The sequence below is a fragment of the Tursiops truncatus genome, chromosome 2 (assembly GCF_011762595.2).
Source record: "Tursiops truncatus isolate mTurTru1 chromosome 2, mTurTru1.mat.Y, whole genome shotgun sequence".
Lineage (NCBI taxonomy): Eukaryota > Metazoa > Chordata > Mammalia > Artiodactyla > Delphinidae > Tursiops > Tursiops truncatus.
Window position 1 is genome coordinate 95,739,270 of NC_047035.1, and position 22,674 is coordinate 95,761,943.

Below are 22,674 nucleotides of genomic sequence, written 5' to 3' on the forward strand. Positions count from 1 at the left end.
ATTTCCTGCTTCCAAGTATATGAAGGAGTGACATGTGGGCAAGAAAAGACCAGAGGAAACTTTTATCAAGAAGCTCTGTAGCAGATGTGGTGGGTGTGCCACCCATATCCATTGGAATTTACCATATTAAGGTGCTCTGTTGCTTCCAGCTGCCAGCATCTGAATCTCTTCGCCCAGGATGGGAGTGCTGGGGGAATTAACACAGTTAATTGAATTAACTGTCAATCAATCACTGAGCTCAGCTCCCTTGCCCCTTGGGTGGGATAACCCAGTGGCTCTTGTTTTACACAATGTCCCAGAGTTTCTCCCTGGGAATAAGCCCCAGTTGTCCACAGTGTAGGTGGCTTGCTATCTGACCCTTTATTGCTTCCTTCCCTGCCAGGTCTCACTTTGTCACTTGCCTACAGGTGTTTCCTGTGCCTCACAAGTATACACCCTGTGCCTGATTTGGGGTCTGCCTCAAGGGGATCCCATGCTAAGGTGACCTTTTTTGCCCTAGGTGTTCTAACATTCTGAGTTAATTCTTTACAGTGTTTAATGAGGAAAGTGAGGCTCGGTTACCAGCCTGACTTTCATAGACGACTTCCTCGCTCACTGACCGTGAAGTCTGTCGTGGAGTAGGCTGCTCCAGGGCAGGGCTATACCTTCAGGTCTTCAGGCTTGGCCGCAAGAGCCCTCACAGCTTCTCCCTGCTGCCCCCGGCAATAGTTCAGCTGACAGAAAATCACTCGTAGGTCCGTCCTCTGTACAAATTGCTGCTAAAACACTTTAAAAGAGTTCACCTCACTTCTCTCAGAGCTCTTCTCTGTTCCTTTCCAGGTGGCAGAAGACAAAAGAGACAAGATAAAGCAGAACAATTTTGAGCCCTTACAATGCCAAAAAATATAGGCTCTCTGCCTCTTAAGACTAGATTCTCTTTCAACAGAGGGAGGTAATTTCCACTTTGCTCTACAAGAATAAATAAAGCAATCACCATTCTGTCAGTTTTCTAGCTTGGCATTCTTTCAGCTGATTTTATATCCAGCAGTGCGGCTGTCGACAGAGCCTTAGCTAGGCTGAGCTACCTGCAAACCTTTCCAACATACCTCCATAGGAACACTGGAAACTCTTTTCTGAGAGCCCCTGCATATGATAAAAATCAGAAAATGTGTACATAGCTTTTGAACACGGAATGGAACAGAGTTTCAGGACCCCTTCAAAGCATGCTTTTATAAAGTATCTTGCACACATGGAGAAAGAAATCCCTTTTCTAAAGCTGCTTTCCACGGGCCCTCTCTCTCCTGGCTCAAGCTGCTGACCGGCCCTTCCACCCCTCTGTGTGTGTATGGGCTTCCCATGCTCCTGCCCCTTTGCTTTTTCCAGATATAAAAGTCAAACACTCCTACTGCTGTTCCTTTTCTCTGAAAACACTTGATCCGTGAGTTTTACAAACACTCTGTTTTCAAGTTGTGGAAAATGGAGGCACAGAAGAGAGAAGTGATGCCTTTAGAGTCATTCATGGTGCGGAGGGAAGGAGAGCTGCCTTAGAAAATGCTCCCTTAGGAACCAGACAGAAAGGCTTTCATGCCACTTAGTGTTTGAAAAGAACCACTAGAAGGGGCCAGTGTGGAGGGCGCTTGAGGAAGAATTTGACAAATACTGCAGAGTATAAGGTTTTGTTTTTTCCTTTCTGCAAATTATTTTTCAGAAAATAAGGAGTTTTCTTATAGCTCTTTAGTCAATACCAAATTTCTGTTGAACACCTACTATGTGCTAGACAATGCTCTAAACCAGGGGTCAGCAAACTTTTTCTGTAAAGGGCCAGATAGTAAATATTTTAGGCTTTGCAAGTTATACAGTCTCTGTCACAACTGTTCAGTTCTGCTGTTACAGAGCAATACCAGCCATAGACAATACACAAATTAATAGGCCTGATGGTGTTCCAATAAAACTGTTTGTAAAACCTATGTTCACAGATTTGGCCCATAGGCCATATTTGCTGATCCCTGCTCTAGGCACTGGGGATACAGTAGTTCAGAAAACAGTATCCTTGACTTCAAAGAATCTACATTCTGATATAAATTCTACTTTAAAATCTAAATCTTCACCAACAGGCATTTGTGGTTTGGGCTAAGCATTCAGCTACAGTATCATACACGGATTCAAAACAGGCCTAGAGGGAAGTGAAGATGGCCTGCCCTAGGAATTTGTGTGAAGTGACCCAAAAGGTGGCTCTAAAAAGATGTCAAACATGCTTATGATGAGTTTTATTAAAATTACTTCATGTAACGTGAGATTGGCAAAGAAGAAATATTTGTAAATTGGTAATTCTAGATTGATTCTGTGGATATTATTTAAATATGTATGTGAATGAAATTAAAATACTAGCTTTCTCTAAGTAGAAATTTGACTATTTAATTCACATTCTGGAAATCGTATATTCAAGTTGGCTAAAATACTTTTAGGGGACCGTCTATTTGCGGAAATGGGAGATGCCTTCTATTTCATCTCCTGAGTTACCATCCTCTTCTCATTCCTTTTTTTTCTGTTCAGTTTTTATTTCATAGTCATAAAGTTAATTTTGCAATCCAGCTAAGCTTGGAGAGGGATGAGGAAAATATCGAACCCAAAGAACTGCAGTGGGAGCACAAAGATTATAGGATATTTCGAGCAGATGGGGGTGAAGGGGTGCTCTCCTGAGCAGAAAGAATGGTCTGGTGGTTAAGATAAAACACAAGTCAAATTTATTAGATTTGTCCACAGTCAGCAGTGGTGATCTTCTTGCTGGTCTTGCCATTCCTGGACCCAAAGCACTCCATGGCTTCCACAATATTCATTCCCTCTTTCACCTTGCCAAAGACCACAGGTTTGCCATCCAACCATTCAGTCTTGGCAGTGCAGATGAAAAACTGGGAACAGCTTGTGTTGGTTCCAGCATTTGCCATGGAAAAGATGCCAGGACCCATATGCTTCAGGATGAAACTCTTATCAAACTTCTCCCCATAGATGGACTTGCCACCAATGCCATTATGGTGTGTGAAGTCACAACCCTGGCACATAAATCCTGGAATTACAGTATTCTGTGAAAACAGGAACCTTTATAAACACATCCTTTCTCCCCAGTGCTCAGAGCACGGAAATTTTCTGCTATCTTTGGAACTTTGTCTGCGAACAGCTTGAAGGAGACACAGTCCAAGGGCTCACCATCGATGGCAATGTCGAAGAACACGGTGGGTTGACCATGGCTGGACAGTGGGAGAGGCTCCAGGCGGCAGCATCTGCAAGGCCCTCTTCTCATTCCTTGATCCAGCTTTCTCCCTGCTTCTACTCTTGCTCCCATACCCCCCCACATTCCACTCTCTATAAACCTGTCGGAGTGGTTATTTTAACATAGAGATCAGATCATGTGCCTTTCCTGCTTAGGACCCTCAAATGGCTTCCCCCCACATTTGGAATACTATCCAAAGTCCTTCTCCTGGCCCACCAAGGCCATCAAACCCTGGCACTCACCTCCCTTTCCCGCCGGTTTCCCACCTTTCTCTCCTCCCTTACTCTGATCCTGCCTCACTCACCTCCTTGCTGGTCTTTGACTCAAGGCCTTATTTTGCCCTCTTTCTGCATGATGCTTCCTCAGGTCTCCATGTGACTGGCTCCCTCACTTCATGCAGGTCTCTACTTGATCGTCTCCTCAGGGCGATCCCCAACTGCCCTATCTAAAGAGACCCCTAGGCACTCTCTGTCTCCTTGATCTGCTTCTTTCTTTTCATAGCACTCATTATTCTCTGCCTTTGTTATGTGCATTATTTGCATATTTGCCAGTCTCCCTCACTGGAATGCAAGCTCCATGAGGGCTTTGTCCTTCTTTTTTTTTAAATGCTGAATTCTCAGTGCCCTAGAATAGTGCCTTGCATATAGTAGACAGTCAATAAATATTGAATAAATGAATAAATAAGTGAATAACTATATGCTATCTATTGAGTACCAGTTATGGACCAGGTATTATTCCTGCTTCTTCAATGTATATTGTTATGTAACTTCTTTTGCATATGTTAGTTCATGTGTGATATAGAATGAATAGATCCCACTTTAGTGCAAGTAGATTATAAATGTCATTTGAGGGTATAAAATCAATTAAAAGAAAAAAGAACTTTTATTTGCCTTGTGAGTCTACGTAACTGAGGCATAGACTTTGTTTTATCTTTGGTTAAGTCCCCCTTTTCTCGGTATTCTAGGGCTGATCAACCTCTTTCTCTCTTCCCTGAGGGTAATAAGAAAATGTATGAGTTCTCCCCATGCTTTTTGCATTTTATGTGCAGACTTCTTTTTCAGTTCTCTCTGTAGAATTGGGATTCCCTTAATACATTTTTTTCAGGGATTTGCCATCGGTTTGGACGCCCAGGACAGGGCAATTAATTCCACAGTGACTAAGCCCAAAGCCCTAGTATGACCCCTCCTTTGACATAGAGAACCCTTTGGATTGTCAACCTGTGTTTCTTAAGCTAATGTTTCCCTCAATGTTTGCTACTACTTTTTGCTTTAAGACTCAGACATGTGGCCTGAATTCACTGACTTATTTTATTTCAAAATTTCATTTGGTGTCTATATTGAAGTGTGCTGATCTGGAGCACCTGATCAAAAGCTGGGACCTTAGCTACGAGCTATGACAGTCACAGAGCTCAAAACTGGCAGATAATTTCTTCTTTATATTGAAGAATTATTGGCTGGTGGCCGAGTCCCTTTACAGAGAAGGTTGTGTATGGTACGGTGACCTCTTCATTTGATGCTCCCTTTCCTCTGTCCCTGTGCTCACTTCATCCTTCATCCAGTTCATCCCATTAGCAGCTCTTCCCATCTCACCATCGACCTTTGCCTCCTCCACATGTTCACTTTTTTTTTAAAATTAATTTTTATTGGAGTATAGTTGCTTTACAATGTTGTGTTAGTTTCTACTGTGCAGCAAAATGAATCAGCTATACATATACATATATCTCCTCGTCTTAGGATTTCCTTCCCATTTAGGTCACCACAGTGCATTGAGTAGAGTTCCCTGTGCTATACAGTATGTTCTCATTAGTTGTCTATTTTATACATAGTATCAATAGTGTATATGTGTCAATCCCAATCTCCCAGTTCCTCCCACCACCCCCCTTCCCCCTTGGTATCCGTACATTTGTTCTCTATGTCTGTGTCTCTATTTCTGCTTTTCAAATAAGATCATATATACCGTTTTTCTAGATTCCATATATATACGTTAATATATGATATTTGTTTTTCTCTTTTTGACTTACTTCACTCTGTATGATACTCTCTAGGTCCATTCATGTCTCTACAAATGACCCAATTTCATTCCCTTTTATGGCTGAGTAATATTCCATTGTATATATGTGCCACATCTTCTTTGTCCATTCATCTGTCGATGGACACTTAGGTTGCTTCCATGTCCTGGCTATTGTAAATAGAGCTGCAATGATCCACGTGTTCACTTTGAATGATCACATGGCCTCTCCGTTGTCTTCTCCTTTCCAGGCATTGTTTTCTCACCGTTAGGCTCATTCAGTTATTTCATGTTGATGCTCCCATCTTCCAAATGATGCCTCATGCTCTTCATGTGAGTCCAGCAGTAATCTTGATGATGATTCCCAAGTCCATGAGGGATTTCTTTCACACCATGGACCAGGCCACATTCTAACTCTATGGCTTCCTTTTTTCATACCTCTTTGAAAGCTTGCTTTCTGAGAAGCATGTCGTTTTGAACTCGTTCATTCCTCCTCTAATGTGGGCTTCAATTATTTGGAATCTCCAGTACAATTTCTTTTTTAGGTACTCTCAGTAAGTATCCTGCAAGTAAGTTTACTTGCTCTTTGCACACAGATGCCACTAGGATTTAACTCCTAGAAAAATGTGTTCCTGGGATGAAGCAAACCTCCCCCACACCATGATATCCTGCTTGTCTCTGGCTTTTGCTAAGATTTGCCAAAGGAATACTTATGCCTCTGTGTCCTCATCAAGATAAGGTGGTTTGGACATCGGAGATACAACTTTTTGAATTTTAATGCTGACTTGGTCATTGCCATTCTCTGCAGTTTTTGAGAGGTAGTGCTTTTTGGGGCTGAATTAACCTTCTCGGTAAATGAGCCATTAGAAAGGGCTAAGTTTGCTAAATGAGTACTCTTTCTTTTTAATTTGACAGACTTTCCTTAGAGTTTGTTTTAAAAATTATGAATATTGTAGCAATGTTTTCCTTAGATTTATCATGAAATGGTAAATGCTTGCAAAAATTTTTGGGACATCATGCAGAAATGTATAAAGATGCAGCACTAAAAACAGAACAACAAAAACAATTCAATCATAATTTCACCACCAAGAGGCAGACACTGTTAACATTTTGGCATTTTTTTCTTTCATCATTTTTCTAATTTGATGACATGGTTCAGTGCAACTCTTTCTACTAAAAGTTAGCAACCCACAAATGATATGATACTAAGCATAAACCTTGAAAGATTTGCCATTGCCTACCACTTTATTTTTATAATTTATTTATTAAATGATAATGCATTTTATGTTTTAAAAGTATTTATTTATTTATTTGGTTGTGCCGTGTCTTAGTTGTGGCAGGCGGGCTCCTTAGTTGTGGCTCCAGGGCTCCTTAGTTGTGGCTCGCTGGCTCCTTAGATGCGGCACATGGGCTCCTTAGTTGTGGCATGTGAACTCTTAGTTGAAGCATGCATGTGGGATCTAGTTCCCTGACCAGGGATCAAACCCGGGCCCCCTGCATTGGGACCATGGAGTCTTATCCACTGCACCACCAGGGAAGTCCCTTGCCTATCACTTTAAATACACATTTTAATTCAAATCACTTCCCTTGTAGTTGGAGTAGATATCAGTGCTGGAAGGGATCTTACTCACTTTCCAGTCGGACTGCTCCTAATTGATGCTCCTAAACTATCTCCCATAGTTTTCCTAGAAAGTGCCAGAAAGTTTCTGTTTGCTGGCCTCCGACCAATGCTCTGTATTCTTTCTCCTGGAATGAGTTTCCCCATTGCCTGTAGGTTTAAATGATTCCTTCTTTCACGTGCCTTTCCTAAAGCCTTATTTAATCCCTTTGTGTAGATATTTTTGGTTTATTCTTTCATCCATTCATTCATTCATTTCAGTAGGACAGTACTCTGAACCTAGAATACAATGTTTGTGAAAGCTTGATGGTGAGTGAAATTTTCTGTTTTAAAGATAATAGCAGTTTTCTGTTTTTCAGAGGTAGAGATTTTATATTATGGAAGACAGGAAGACTGTACTCTTTCTTTTTCTTGGTCTGGGGACTCTGACATTTTACTATGCCTTCGGTAATGCAAAGGTAAAGTGCAGATCCTGCTTGGAAAGGACAAGTGGAGCAATGATGGCTCACACCAGGTTTTATGGGTCTTCCTTGTTGTAACTGCCCTCTGGTACCCCCAAGCCTTCGGTAAAACTCTGCTGAACAAGACAGTTTGCCTAAGACCATGTGTTGGGAAATTAAAGGAGCGTCAGTGACCTCACTTAGGAAGAATTGTCATTGAGAGTACTCAGGTGGCCTGGAGAAGCTGGCCATGCCGAGCAGTGACCCACAGAGAAGCCTAGAGTATTATTCCAAATCTGTATGTGACAAGTGACAGCCAGATGACCCCTGTGATACAAATATATGCCTCAGACCTACATTCCCCCACATCTCGAAATACATGGGTAGGGAAACCAGGGTAAAGACTGGACTTTGTAGAAAGCAGGATAAAGAAGAACAAGGAGGTTACACCATTGAAACAAGGAGACAAAAGGAAAGGGCATTTCCAGGATGAGAGAATGAAGACTGCTTGTATTCAGTAAGTATTTGTTGAGCACCTGCTGTGTGTTGGCACTGTGCATTGGCACTGGGAATGCAAAGATGTCTAAGACACAGTTTCTGTTCTGATAAAACTCACAGTAACATTCAGTGAATTATCTTGCTGGTAACATGAAAATACAATACAACAGGGCAAATGTAATAAAGGTATGTACATGACACCACTTGACTATGAAGGATGGGACATCTGACTGCCTAAGAGGGTGGGAAGGCTCAGGAAAAGTTCAAGGAGGTGGTGAGGTTTAAGCTGAGTCTTAAAGGATGAACAGGAGCTTAGACAAGATGGTGAAATAAACTTCAGGCAAAGGGAAGAACATGAGCTTATATTGGGGTATGAAAGAGCATGGTTTTGCGGGGAGGTGCAGTAGTTTAGTAGAGAGGAAAGTAGAAAGCCTGGTTGGAGTGGGGAATTAGGGACAGGGGACAGGTGGGAGGAGTGTCTAGAGCAGTAGGCAAGAGCTTATATGATACACTAAGGTCTTTGCCTTATATGTACCTAATGAAGTATAAACTTAAAAAATGTATGCCAGGGAGTTACTTGAGCTACGATGCCTTTAAAAAGAAATTATTCTGTGCCAATATGAAGGACATCTTAGAATCCCTAGAAACAGAGCCTGAGATGGGGATTCTTGTATAAGTGATTTATTGAAGTGGGCTCTCAGGGGAAAATACTTTAAGGCAGTGAGGGAAGTGGGATGGGGCAGGGGAAGAAGCTGGTCAAAAATGTGGTTTCAGGAAGAATCTGGACTCAGCTTGATCTCATGGGGAGCTCTGGAGCATGAACTGCACCTCAGAGGTTGTCCTGCCACTTCCAAGGGGAGGATGGCATCCCAGGCATCTCCAGATAAAGACGGTTCCATCAGCTGTTGATACTCTTTTAGAAAAGGGCATGAGTGTGAGTTGCTACCAGTCCAAACCTACAGCATCTGAGGGATGAGTGTATCAGTGTTAGGGGACCTGAGTGGAGTTCCAAAAGCAATGGCCAAATGGGATGGATCAGAGGATCATCCTGCTGGAAGTGGAGGAAAAATTGGGAGTTTTCAGAAGTGTGAGATGTAACAGAGAGAGAGAAAGGAGTGGATTTAAGAGATATCCTTGAGGTAGAACTGATGGAATTTGGTGACCAATTAATGTGATGGTAGTTGAAGAGAACAGGTTCCAGGGGCCATCTTAGTTTGGGGCTTAGGTGACTGGGTGCCTATTGTCTGGGTACTAATCTCTCATTTAGTGGTCCAGGTGAGGGGTAGATTTGAGAGTAATGATGTTGAGTTTGGATTTGCTCTAATCGAATTAGGGTTTCTTGCCAGATATGCAGGGAGTAATGATTAGTGGACAAGTGGAAATCCATTGCTGTAACTTAGGATGGGGAACTGAGCTAGAGATTTTTAGACATCATCAGGGGTGAGTTTGGCAGTCCAAGCTGAGGGGTAGATGAGATTGCCAAAGGAAAGAAAGACAAAACAGATAATGTCATAGAAAGCTCTGCAGTGCTTTGGACCCAACCTGCTCATTCTAGTCCCAGACCCAGTTTCATCGATGAAGAATTAATGGACTGAAAATGACAATGATTGTTCTTGAAATTTTGATTTGGAAGTTCCTTGGATAGTGAGAGATATCAGTAGACCATTGTTTTCCTCTTTCTCCTCCCAGCCTGAGGTTTCAGCCAGGAGTCTGAGTGTCAGGCCCCTGACCTGAGACCTTATCTGTCCCTTCCTCTTAAGGCTGGTTGTGTGGGATTCCAAAAGGTGTGTGCATGTTTCTTCATGAACCTCCTTTCTCTACACATTTCTGGGTGGGTCTGAGAGGGGTGCACCCAAGCAGATCTTTATAAAGGGTGGAGTTATACTTTTACCCATACAACCCTACATACCCCAGCCTTGGAGATAACAGGGTAGGAGAAATTTCTTCTACTGTCACCAGCCGTTGTAGTCTCCAACCTTATGGATTCCCAGAGTATTTTGGGGTGCCACCAGGCTGTCCCTTGGTAAATCAGATAGGTAAGGCAAAAACATTTGGGCCTCAAGTTTTTGATTTGCCAAGTAAATATGGAAATAGTGTTAGGATAAGGCTCTGTCAATTCTACACATTTGGGCAATGGAAAGACAGAGTTCCATTGACTCAAAACTTTTGCCTTCTTTTTTCTAGTGTACCAGACAGCCCTACTGATTGTCCACCTGAGGAATACTATTGCCTTTAATTTCTAATGGGTTAACTAATACTCCTAGAGAATGTGATGGAGAAACATACACTCTGGGTATGTTCAGTGTTACACGGCTCCACCTCAGGCAGCTGACAGATGGTGATTTATACCATAAAATATTGACATATTCTGATGAAGTACCCTGTTATTGAGACATTTTGGCAGACCTAGTATTTCCATCTCTGTGTAACAGAAACATTTTCACTGACGTTTTTAAGTTATACTGCTCTATTGTGAAAAATGGCATTTTTCATTTCTATTGAGGTATAATTTACATAGAAGAAAATTTGTTAATTCTATGTGTACAGTTTGGTGAATCTCCCTCACATCAAGACACAGAACAGCTCCATTACCCTAAAAAGTTATATCCTGCCTCTTTGCAGTCAGTTCTCTCCCCTGATCTCCAGTCTCAGGCAACCACTGATCTGCTTCTGTCACTATAATTTCACCTTTTCTAGAATTTAAAAATGGCAAATATAAGGGAAAATATGACTCTGTTAACTTATGTGAAATATCAGCATGCCTAATCTTAAGAAAATCTGCAGATATACAGGATTTTATACTCATATGGATTATGTCTTTTAGAAAGTAAGCAAAGAGAGAATGGTGTATTGAATAGATGTGGCCTTTGGTCAGCAGGTTTGGAGCAGGTTCTTCCTATACTCCTGAAGTCAGGTAGAGAATTTTGTTTACTATCAGGATAATTCAGATAAAAAGCATCCAGGTCATTTGTGTTGCAGTAATTTTTTTTTTTTAATCTGGAGATTCTGGCTGATTAGCCTTCTTCACTTAATGAAGGTTGTGTAATAACTTGTCTTATGGGGTCCTGGGATAGAGAGGGTTATTATTAACCAAACACATACACTGGGGATGGAAATTCAGTCGGTTCCTAACTTCCATCTCTCGAGTTGGAATAGCTCTTAGGAATAGCTGCCTGGGTTGCATGGCATGGTGGCCACAGGATTCCTCTTCCTTCCTCATTCACCTGCCCCCTCAGCACACAGTTGACTGGAGTCATCTCTCACCTTATTCCCACCATTCCTGGGTCTCCTGTTCTCCAGGGTGTGAATGGCAGGATGGGTGGGAAGAAGGAAAGGGTAATGAGAAGGTGGCTGTCTTGCCACTCCTCCACTGCTGGGGCTGGTTGTTTTGGGGTTTATCCCTTCTCCTTGAAGTTTCCTCCACATCAGGTCCCACTGGGTTTTCACTCCATGGCCTCCACCTGAACCCCAGGCTGAACTTCTGTGATGATGAAATACATAGGAAAGTTTAGATCTTGACAATACCCCAACCTTTTGATTGTATCTTTGTCTGGACCTATCTGGACCAGAGAGATATGTTTGTGTGGACTTGGCCGGGAAGGGTAGGGAGGAGCAAAAGAAATGGATTTACTTATGTATTTTGAGCTAGGCTTGGCTCTGTGCTTTAATGTGATATCTCTAATTACGTAACTGATATTTATTGAACAGCAAGTATTGCCCTGGGCTTCATTGCCCTTTTATGGATGAGGAAGCTGAGGCTCAGAAAAGTTGACTTACCTGAAGTCTCACAGCTGGTAAATGATGTCTGTTTTCTACCTCTTTTAGGGGAGAGACCGTGTTTGGAATTTGTAGGTGGTAACAATGGAAAAGGCCACTCTTTGGAGTCCAAAGAATTACAGAAAGAGGGTGAACAGGCTGTTTGCCTGGGAGTTGGTGTGAACCCTTGGGGCTGCAGCATGCAGAGGCAGCCATATGACCTCCACCCTTTGCCCTCTGGAGAGCCCTCACATCTCAGGTTTCCTCTCATTCCCTATCCCAGGAACCATTGTTTTGGAGCTGGGGAAGGTGGGTTTTTGGTCCCACTGCCTGGCAGGTGGAGGAGGGAACCCCTGTCTTACTGCTTTGGAGGGCACCATGTTCCCGGAGACACAGTGGAACCCCAACTCCATTCTCCCGTGGCATCATGGAGAAGTGCGGTTATTACTAGGCTCCATAGAACGAAGTGTCTGACTTATGCTCAGTTGTTTCACACCATCTGAGGTGTTGGTTGTTGGTTAACACCCACTGATTCTGTTTGCTAGAAATGCAGCCTGGATCATCTGAACACTGAAATATTTCGTACCTTTGTTCCCTTCAATGGTAAAGCTAGGGTAACCCTCTCTACATGGGGTTGGTGTAGAAAGTGTTACTGTCTAACCTGGATATATGATCATTTCCTGAGTTCATTAAGTACATTTGATTGCACAGCAAGTTCTCACCTGTGAGTTGGTGTTGCATTAGGCTGGGACTTCTAACAGGGTGTGATCTATGATGTAAGCTAGGCAGGCAGGAAAGCACTTTGTTATGCCTTCACTCCTTCCTCTGAAGTATGTTGGAGCTCAGGGGTTGGGAGGAGGGAAGGCAGCCTGCAGAGATACAATAGTTAGCCCTGCTCTCACTTCTTCCCATCACTTGGAATTTAGGATAATGGAAGGGTGGGCACCTGAGCAGTAGGCTGTATATCATGATTTCTAAGTGCTGGGGCAATAGTGTTGTCTGGCTCTTATGCATTTCCATATATTGGTTTCTCTTGCCTTGTGGTTTAGAAAAATATATCACCACACTTGTGGTGGCTTCAGTGGCATTCTATGAGGGCAGGCACTCTCTTCCAAGAGGTTCTTGCTGTCTTTCATGGTCTGGTGCCTGTGCTGGTGCTAGGAAATTTGGGACCTCCGTTCGGGTGAAGTAAGCAAGGTGCCTGGGGTGCAAGCTTTAAGGCAGTGCTCACTCTAAGGGACATGCATGTACAGAGTCGGCACTTGTATGACCCGAGAATTTGTAAATCCAAGGAATGATCCTCAGAAAAGACACGCATTTCATTAGGACAGGGAGAGAGAAGCTTTGAGAAAGCAGACCTGTTTCTGTTGTCGTTGGCATGGAAAATAAACTGTAATCAGCTGTCTCTGGTCCGATTTGAACATTTTAGTTTTCCTGAGGGACATGTCAGCAGGTACAACCCACATGCCAGGGACTAGGGAGATAGCAGCAACGATGCTAATTTGAAAATACTTCTGTGGCACTTAGCAGGGTGTGATTTTAATTCATTTTTTGTCCCCTGATAATCATAAAGTGCTTTCAGCCTGTGAATATCCATTTTTGACCAGCATGCTCATACTTCATCTGGGGACCACACTTAATGGCTGTGGTGGTGATGGTGTTCATAGGGGAATTGTGTAAGGTACAGATATTTGCTTTCTGGAGAGAAACATGCCACTGATACTAAATGACATGGCTATTCTGTACAAGGAACTGTAGATATGAATACTTGCCTGTATGCAAGTATTGTTTGTACACACATGCACACACAGAGCCAATATTTGCATAGTGCTTTGGGTTTATCCAGGTTTTATTATCGTCATCTTATTTAATTCTTGAGATAATTCTATGAAATTTACTGGAGTCATTTAGAAAACGCATAATCCATGCTGGATTGTTTGAATTCTACTTTTGTCACTTAACTAGCTGTGTGACCCTGGACAAGTTACTTAATCTTGGAGCCTCAGTTTCCCCAACTGTAAAATGAGGATAATCATGCCTACCTTATAGGGCTGTTTAGAGGATTAAGTGAGCAATACATACACAGTGCCTGGCACAGTACCTGGTTTGTGGTGGGAACTCAGTAGATGCTGGTTCTTTCCTCTCTGTGTCCCAGATTGGGGTCAGTGCTCTTTTCACTATAGCCTAGTTGTCTCTGTCTTAACAATCACTCTCTGAGTTTTGAGCGGCTGATTACATAAATTATTCTCCCACAAGCCTAAGTGTCATAGATCCCTCAGCGAGAAATCTGCTTGGTTTGCAAGTGACCCAGGGTAAAAGGGTATTATCTGAGATTTTTAGATTGAGGTCTAGAGGGCTTGGCAGGAAATGTCGGCCCGGCCAGGCCAGGGCACTCCCCCAAATTCTACCCTTGGCCAGTCTCCCACCCTTTCTCTAGCTGGTGCCTGCATTAGGCTTACTCAAGGAGGGGCCAGTTGATTGCCTCCTGCAGCTGTGTTATGATTCCTGGTGGCTTCTCTTTCTGAGTGGACAATCTTTATTTTTCTTTTCTTTTTTCCCATCTCTTCATCTCCATCCTCCCTGCTCTTTACCTGGTACCAGGGACATTCCAACTGCTTCCCAAGAGTACTGACTTTCTCCTGGTGGCCCTCTACCCATCAGGACTTGTGAGCATGAGGAACTCGTTCTGTATTCCTCTTGTCGTTGCCTCATTCAGGGCTAGGAGATGCTGTCTGATTTGCCAAGTCCAGAGAAGACACTGGAGATTCTATTCTTTAACCCAGAAGGGTGTCAAACAGTGGAAATCCTCAGTACCATCTCAGGTTATTAGGGGCTTATTGTTTAGATGGAAAAAACTTTCCACACCCCTCAAGCAGACCCAGTCCTGGCTCTGGGACGAGTGGACTTGGAGTCAGGGGATCAGAGTGTCTGTCCTGGCTCTGTCATTCACTAGCTTGGAGTAGCCATTTAACCTGAGTCTCAGTTTTCCTTATATGTTAAATGGGAAGGAAACTAATGACCCAACAGGACTTTTATTCTACATGAATAAAGAAAGCAGGTAGATGAAAAGGCTTTCACACTGAAGAAAAAGGCATTAATATTATGGGCCATTGCAAGCTCCCTCAATTGTCTTCATGCCTAGGGTGTGAATTTTGGTCACACAACTCTGGCCCACATCTCTTGGATGCCAACATTCTTTCCTCCCTGCAGCAGTTCTGAGGGGGAATCATAGGATCGCCTACTATGTTCAGAGGGGATGTGAAAATCTGACCACAGATGTGTGTGTGCTCCTTACCTCTGCTAGTTGCCCTCTCAGTTGAGGCTCATGCAGGGAATGGTCATGGGAGCCCACCCTTGGGATTTGAACATTGCTTTGTCTTGGGCTTGCAGGGACTCTCCCGGGGGGTCCTCAGGATGTGGGGCTGGAAATGCAAGGAGAGCCCTCATGCAGAACAAGTTTAGAGAGACATTAAGGGACAGTGACAACATCACTACAAGTCCAGATTCAGTGTCTCTCATTCTTTTTTTTTTTTTTTTTTAATTATTTATTTATTTATGGCTGTGTTGGGTCTTCATTTCTGTGCGAGAACTTTCTCCAGTTGTGGCAAGCGTGGGCCACTCTTTATTGCTGTGCGCGGGCCTTTCACTATCGCGGCCTCTCTTGTTGCGGAGCACAGGCTCCAGACGCGCAGGCTCAGTAGTTGTGGCTCATGGGCCTAGTTGCTCCGCGGCATGTGGGATATTCCCAGACCAGGGCTCGAACTTGTGTCCCCTGCATTGGCAGGCAGATTCTCAACCACTGCGCCACCAGGGAAGCCCTGTCTCTCATTCTTGAAGCCCACCAGCCACCACTGGGGAACAGGCAGAGCCTGTTAAGGTTCTTATTAATGAATTTGTTCAGTGACGAAAGAGCTGCAGGTCACGCTCTTCAAAGTGTACTGTTTCAAACTGGTAAAAGCCTAGCTGTTACAGGCAGAGAATCCGCAAGATCTCTTTTCTCTTCCATAACATCACCTCACACTTTCCTTCCCCTCTCCACTCACTCCATCTTCCTCCAAACTCCCTTTTTTCTCTAATGATCTCAGCGACTCATGACACTTCTGGGGAGAACATAGGAAGTAGGTCCCCTGCTGCCAAATCCAACCTCTGGGTCATTTATTACTTCAAAAGATACCATGCTATTAAAGCACTAAGGCTCATGTTTCCCCTTTTACTTAAGGAACAAATTCCATCATAGTCAAGGCACACAATTAGGTGTATGGGAGCAGAGCAAACACCCAATAAGACCAATCCTCATTTAGTGGGAGTTCTGACAGATGCCAGCGATTACTTCTTGAAGTAGCAGCCAGGCAGCATTGGATTTGTATCTCCCTCCCTCCCTCTTTCCTTCCTTCCTTCCCTCCCTTCCTTCCTCCTTCCCTCCCTTCCTCCTTTTCTCTCTTCCTTTTTTCCCCCTCTACACCCCCACCCCCCACCCCTTCCAGCCACCAGACATTTCTCCTAAGCATTGGAGACCGAAAATTCTGGAAAAATGTAAAGAGCAAGAGGGAATATCTTTTTTGCCCCTGTAAGCATAAAATGACTTAAACAAGGGTCGCTTTAAAAGATAAAATAATAAGAAAATGCAAGGTCATTCATTCTAATTAGCCTTTAGATAGCACTCAATTAAAACTACTAGAATATTTTGGGGCAATCACACTTTTCCTTCATAGTATTAAGTACATCTTCAAAATAGAGCAGTTATTAGTCAGTCTTTTTTTCCTCAAGAATGTTAGAATTATTTTTACCATTGCGACAGAGTTCACTAGCATGGCCAAAACTGCAAAGAAATTGCTGGTGTACTCCCCCAGGGGGCTGTTTCCAGACCCCACCTTGACCTCTTTGAAATTTCTATGGATGCTCTGTGCTCTTAATGACTGGTCATCCAGGGATAGGTCAATCAAGTCTCATGCTGTCACGGAGGTAAAAGGACCAGCTGGGAAGCTATTTGTATCATTTTACAGAGAAAAGTGTTAAAGATGGCAAAGTATGAGGGCCTTGTAAAGATAGCTTGGGGGAATATTAGGGCCCATACATATCTGACCTGGCTTATGCTTTGAGACTTCACTAGATACCATCCCTTCTCTCATGACAAAGTCCTGTTCCACTAAACACCCCGTTTAAATCAATTATTGTGGACCTTGTATTTTTCATCCACTCTTGCTCTTTGTGTCACCCTATTCCTGCATTTATGCAGCTCCTGAACTTTTCTTAGCTTTCTTCTGCATTTCTAGGACCAGCCGATGGATGGGACTTCCCTGGTTTTGACCTTTGCCTTGTTTTCGGTTGGCCTCATGCTGGTGGTTCTGGTCACAAGTGGCCCAAGACTCTCCTAGCATTGGTCCAGCCTCCCCTGGTATTCCTGATGGGCAGGCCAAAGAGTGGTGCTTTTAGTGTTGACTATTGTGCTTTTTTTAATGTAGTGATTAGAAATCTGCTCATAAGAATCTCCACAAGGGATTTCAGTGGTGGAAAGTATCAGGCCAGGTGACTGTTCTTCCATATTCCAGACTATGTTCCACTCCTGTGATGTTTACGTTGTATAGGCCCATGCAATTTAGGGTTTTGTAATTTTTAGCTCTTCCAGCATCATTTTGCCTGGCAACAGCTAGTAGGTCAGCTCTAACTACAAAGACCTCAAACTCAACCAAAATCATAATCTCCTCAAATGTTGTGCTTTCCTCCTATGGTTTTTTGCAAAAGGGCCTCAATTAATGAGTGAGGTGTTTGTGAAACCAAATTCTCTCATTGCAGACGTGACAAGCCATAATTCGTAATAACAGAGCTACCTTTCCCCACTTGTCTCGGCCTGGAGTGAAGGCTCTGCTGTGATTTATTACTTTGCTGCAAAATGTTTGATAAGTGGCCACCAAATGGTTCCTCATTACTCAAAACTCTTCCAATTCCTTAAACTAAAGTCCTCCCCAAACCTCATACAGGCTGCTTGTGTTCTGGGGGAAACGAATCAGGGACCTTCTTGCTCAACTATTTGGCATAAAAAAATATCATAAATGAGGGAGGAGAAAATCTTGTTTGCTAAAGAGCTGCTGGGTGAACTGCCTCTTGGCCTTTTGATAGCATCTTTGAAATGGAAATGGCCAGCTGCCTGACCTTCTGTTCAGTGACCCTTTTTGTACAAAGTCAAATTGCAGCCGCCTCACAGCAGCAATTCACCTATGGACACAAACAGGATTTCCATTTTTTTTCTAACCTTTTTTTCCTGGTGCATTTATTACCGTGAACATTTTTTTTACTATTCACGTAAAGGACATCATGGTTAAAAAAAGGAGCCCTTTGCATCAAAAGGATTGTAACTCATAATGATTTCAAAATACTAGGGAAGTGTCTATCTTTAATTCTGCTCTCTATCTGAGCCTTTAAGTGTATTGTAATGTGAAAAGGCCAGTGAAAAGATTATATTCTGGAACAGTTTGGGGTTGTTAATGTTCCTACTCTTTTCTTGCATTTGAAGGGAAAAAATAGTCTTGATATTATTAAAAAGGGAAATTATCTTCACCTCACCGTGAACAAAAGGAGAAAAGGCAAGGCAAGTTCTGTTTATGTGATTATGGTGAATGTAAGAAAATAAATACCTCTATGTGCTTTCTGTGGAGCAGTGCTGAATTGGAATTAGGAGTCTGCCTTAAAAAGGAACCAGGCTGCACTGTCACTTTAGACTATATTAAAGCCTGTGGTTCAAGATGGAGAGAAAGAGGGAGCCCTTTGAACACCCCCCTTACCCCCCAGTGCTTCCTCTCGCTTTTCCTCCTTAGTCCTTTTCAAGCCCTAACTGGGCAGTGTAGAACTTCTTACTTAAGGCTGTGCATCAGCACACTGTTGGGCTTGGAGAATGCTCAGGACCTGTACTCTAGGGCTGGGTGTCTGGGTGCTGCTCTGCCTCAGACGCCTCCACTAACAGGACCCCTCCAGGCTGCTGTTCTGCCTCCCACCCACTGGAGGTCTGTGGGTGCCTGTTCTCCATGGGATGGGTGGGCTGAGCCTCACTCAGTGGCAAACGGGAAAACTCTCTCTCCTGGGCTGGTCAAGGGAGCTGAAGAAGCTAGAGTAGGGGCTCAGAGAGTTTTGATGGTGATGGTGAGTTCTGATTCAACAAATATTTATCAGGCCCCCCACTGTGAGCCTGCTCCATTAGCTAATTCCGTCCCAGAATAACTGGGGAGTTGCATCCAGAGAGTGACAGGAGCAGATTCTGGGGACAGACAATCCTTGGTTTGGATTTTGGCTTGGCCACTTGCTAGCTATATGACTGTGAGCACATTATTTAGTGTCTTGAAGCCTCAGTGTATCACTGGTAAATTGAAGGCTAATACTTGTCTCATGGGGCTGTTGTGAAGATTAGATGAAATGATGTATGAGAAATTGCCAAGCCCAGAGCTTGGTCCATAGTAACCACTCAGCAAAAATTCCTTTCTTCTCCTCCTTCCCACTTAATAGGCAAGGAAAAGAAGGAATTTGCCAGACTGGGATTTGAATCCAGGAATTTGCCAGACTGGGATTTGAATCCAGTCTTTTTACCCCCACAGGTGCTCCCTGTCTACATGGACCCAAGCTACTCCCTGTGAAATTTTCATCAAGGCTTGGATTTCAAATAAGTGTCTTCTGCTTTGTTACAGGCTGAAATTGAACAAATAATGATTACAGACACACAGACAAGGGGAAAAAGTGAGAGCATTCTGTTCTATTCTCTGCTCATTGTGGAGACTATTTCTCTGAACCATATAGAGTTCACACCCTGTCAAAAAAATAAAATTTAAAAACCTCTCAAATAAACCACACTAAAGAAAACTGAAAAATATTTCTTTCCCCCTACTAATCCTTAATCCTTTCACTTTAATACAACATCTTACCATTTACAAACAGCAATATTCCATTTGCATATCTAATCTTACTGAAGGCAAACCTGATTTTACAAGTCATAATCACAGCATATGTGACAGTTTGCATTCTTTCGTTAGTGTTATATCATAAGCATTTTTCAGGCTGCTGTCTTGTCTTCATAATTTTAATTTTCATGATTGTAAAATGTCCCATCCATTTTATATCATCAAACTTACCCATGTAGGTCACAAATTTGTGTAAGTGATCCATGCATAGCAAGAAGGCTGAAAGCACTTGTATGGGTGAATACTCCAATCTGCCTTTAGTCACAATTTATATGATGGTAAATAAATAATCCACTGTCCCATGTAGAGGGTGAAAGGAACATGGTGACTGAAGTTTGTGCAAAACACAAATGATAATGGCAAGTTTACAGTTTGGAAAGCCCCTGTTAATCTTTTACTTTGTTTTTCTCTTTTATTCAGTTTCTTTTAGCTGACTCTAGGCAGAGTAGCAATAAAGACTTCTTGCTTACTGTGGTTCATCAGCAGTATCTAGTGCCAGGAGTCCTGTTTTCATCCTGATAACCAGATATCAAAGGGCTCAAATACATTGGGCTGTCCCTAATAGAGATCTGAACTTTCAGAGGCCTCACTGAACTAATCTGTGACCCTCGTGAGTCAGGGCCATTGGTACTTGTGGAACACAGTCTTTCTGATCCCACATGAGGAAGCATGTTCCTTGCAGAAAGCAGGTAGGAGTCACACCTTTTGTGTGCTCCTGCCCTGTGTTAAACTCAAATCCTTGGCTACCTGAGCTTCTATACCTCTGACTTTATGAGGGCAAATCATTTGATGAAAGTAAATTCTTGTATGGGTCTTTGGCAACTACCTTTAGAAAGCTGGAAAATGTTTAAAAATTTCCACCAGTATGATTGAATATTCAAAGCTTTGTATTTCACCTGTACGGTTAGGTGCTTTACCCATTTCTTGGACTAAGGTCTGAGTTTATACCAACACTTCTCTTTGGCCCTGTGCCTGGCACTTAGTGGGTTCTCAGTGCATATTTATTGAATGAATGAGTGAAGTTAGAAGTCTGGACAGGGGTTATGTTCATGGATTTGCTAATACCTCTTCCATGTACTTATTATAATTGTGGACTTAAAATATTTTGAAAAATCAGAAACGCTGAAAAGTTTTGGAAGTATGTGGATTTAGGTCCCTACCCTGCAACTAACTCCTTGGACAAGTCATTTCACTTGGAAGGACCTTAGTTTTCAAATCTGTAAAATGAGGTCAGCAGAGTGTTAGTGGGCAGGGAAAATATCCAGGTGTTCTTTCTCTGAGGCCAGCACCCTTTCTAAACAGCTGTGCATTTCAACACATCTCCACATGGTCATGCAACAGCATTGGATGATCTCTACATCTCCTTCTAGAGCTAACCTTCTTCAATACCAGGATTCAGTTACTCAGTATCCAGACTCTGGGCAAAAGCAGCAAAGACAAGCATGTTCAGTGTAGGCAGGCATTTGGGTAGATGTTAGTACTACTGTGGGTGTTGTATGTCCAGGCTAGGCTGAGAGAATGAGTTGGCTGTCTCTTCTCTCAGTTATCATGGGGAGGGAGACTTATCAATGTTCATGCATTGACTAAATATGCCAGCAGGACTGATTTTGGACTCCATTATTTCATCTTTAATTTGAATCCTTCTTATTGTGTATCCATCTGTCTATTTAACACTTTTACTTGGATCTGTAAGTCTTCTCCCACAAAAACACAAAACAAACCCCACCAAATATCAGGTCTTCTTTGATTTTTCCTGTCTTAGTGAATGCCACAACTATCCACCTTGAAGACTAAGACAACACCCCAGGCATTATCCTTGATGGCTCCCTAAATTCATCACCAATTCCTCCTCAATTTTTTAAAGCCTGTTTTAGATGTCTGACTTTTCTCTACTTCTCCCAGTCTCAAAAGCTGCCTCCCTAGTCTGAGTTAATACAACTTTCCCCTGAGCACTGCAGCTGCCTTCTAACTAGTCTTCTCATCTCAAACCTTGTCTCTCTCTGATATGTTTTCCCCATAAGAGACAGTGGTAAAGTCTTCCAGATTAGCAATTGATCACGTTGCCCACCCTGCTTAATCCTCTGTATGGTCAACCATGGCGTTTATAATTATCAAAATTCTTAAGATGTTCTAAAAGGCTTATATAGCCCGGCCCTTGCCTGTTGACCCCTTGATCTCTGTTCTCCATCCTCGTGGACCTTCTCTCATGCAGCACCGTCCTCTCCTGTGGGAGACTGCTCTCATCCTCCCTTACATCTTAGCACATGCATTCCCTCTTTAGGGAAGCTTTGCCTGACTCCTCCCAATCCAAATATGTCCCCTCATCCCCAGCTCTCAAAGGAAAATGGGCTTTTCCTCTGAAGAACATATGAAGAAACTGAGGCTTAGAGAGATTTTGGTTTATGTGTCCAAAGTTAAACAGCTAATAAGCAGTGAAACTGGGACCCAGGGTCGCAAGACCAGTAATGACAGAACCAGGATTCAGAACTGTGTTCGATTCTAAGTGCTCTACTGCTGACTACCATGCCAAAGATGAGAAACAGGTTTCATGTTACATGGTAATTTTGACTTACAGTGCTGCCTGCAGTGCTGTGGTGAAAAGGTTGCATCCTTTGCAATGGAGAAGTCTACCATGATTGATTAATGGTGCCTGCCATGGGTGAAGGATTGGAGAGAGAAGGTGCACAAGACAGTCATTTGCCCCATACAAATACTATAATGCACATTTTTTTTTTTTTTTTGTGGTACACGGGCCTCTCACTGTTGTGGCCTCTCCCGTTGCGGACAGGCTCTGGACGCGCAGGCTCAGTGGCCATGGCTCATTGGCCCAGCCGCTCCGCGGCATGTGGGATCTTCCCAGACCGGGGCACGAATCCGTGTCCCCTGCATCGGCAGGCGGACTCTCAACCACTGCGCCACCAGGGAAGCCCTATAATGCACATTTTAATACCGCTCATTTTATTAAGAAGATCAACAACAGAACCTCCTTAAAGGTCAGAAAAATCAGTAGAAGAACCCATGTCCCCTTAAGAAGGGGCAGAGAGCCTTAGACCACTGGACTTTTGAAGGGTCCTAATCAAGCATTTGTGAAAATCCCTCTCTTTACAAACTCCTTTATCCTATCTGCTGTCAAGAGAGCTTTGACTGGCATGCACTGCGCTCTTG

General features: G+C 43.1%; 1 long non-coding RNA gene and 1 pseudogene across 1 annotated transcript in view; one reads left to right on the forward strand and one right to left on the reverse strand.

Moving 5' to 3' along the window:
* Positions 1–901: 901 nt before the first annotated feature.
* Positions 902–22,674, forward strand: part of LOC141277855 (uncharacterized) — a 120,329-nt gene continuing 98,556 nt past the window's right edge. The window contains exon 1 of the long non-coding RNA XR_012329718.1: positions 902–931. This is a non-coding gene — a long non-coding RNA (uncharacterized lncRNA). The remainder of the gene's footprint in view (positions 932–22,674) is intronic.
* Positions 2,701–3,038, reverse strand: LOC101322145 (peptidyl-prolyl cis-trans isomerase A pseudogene; annotated as a pseudogene).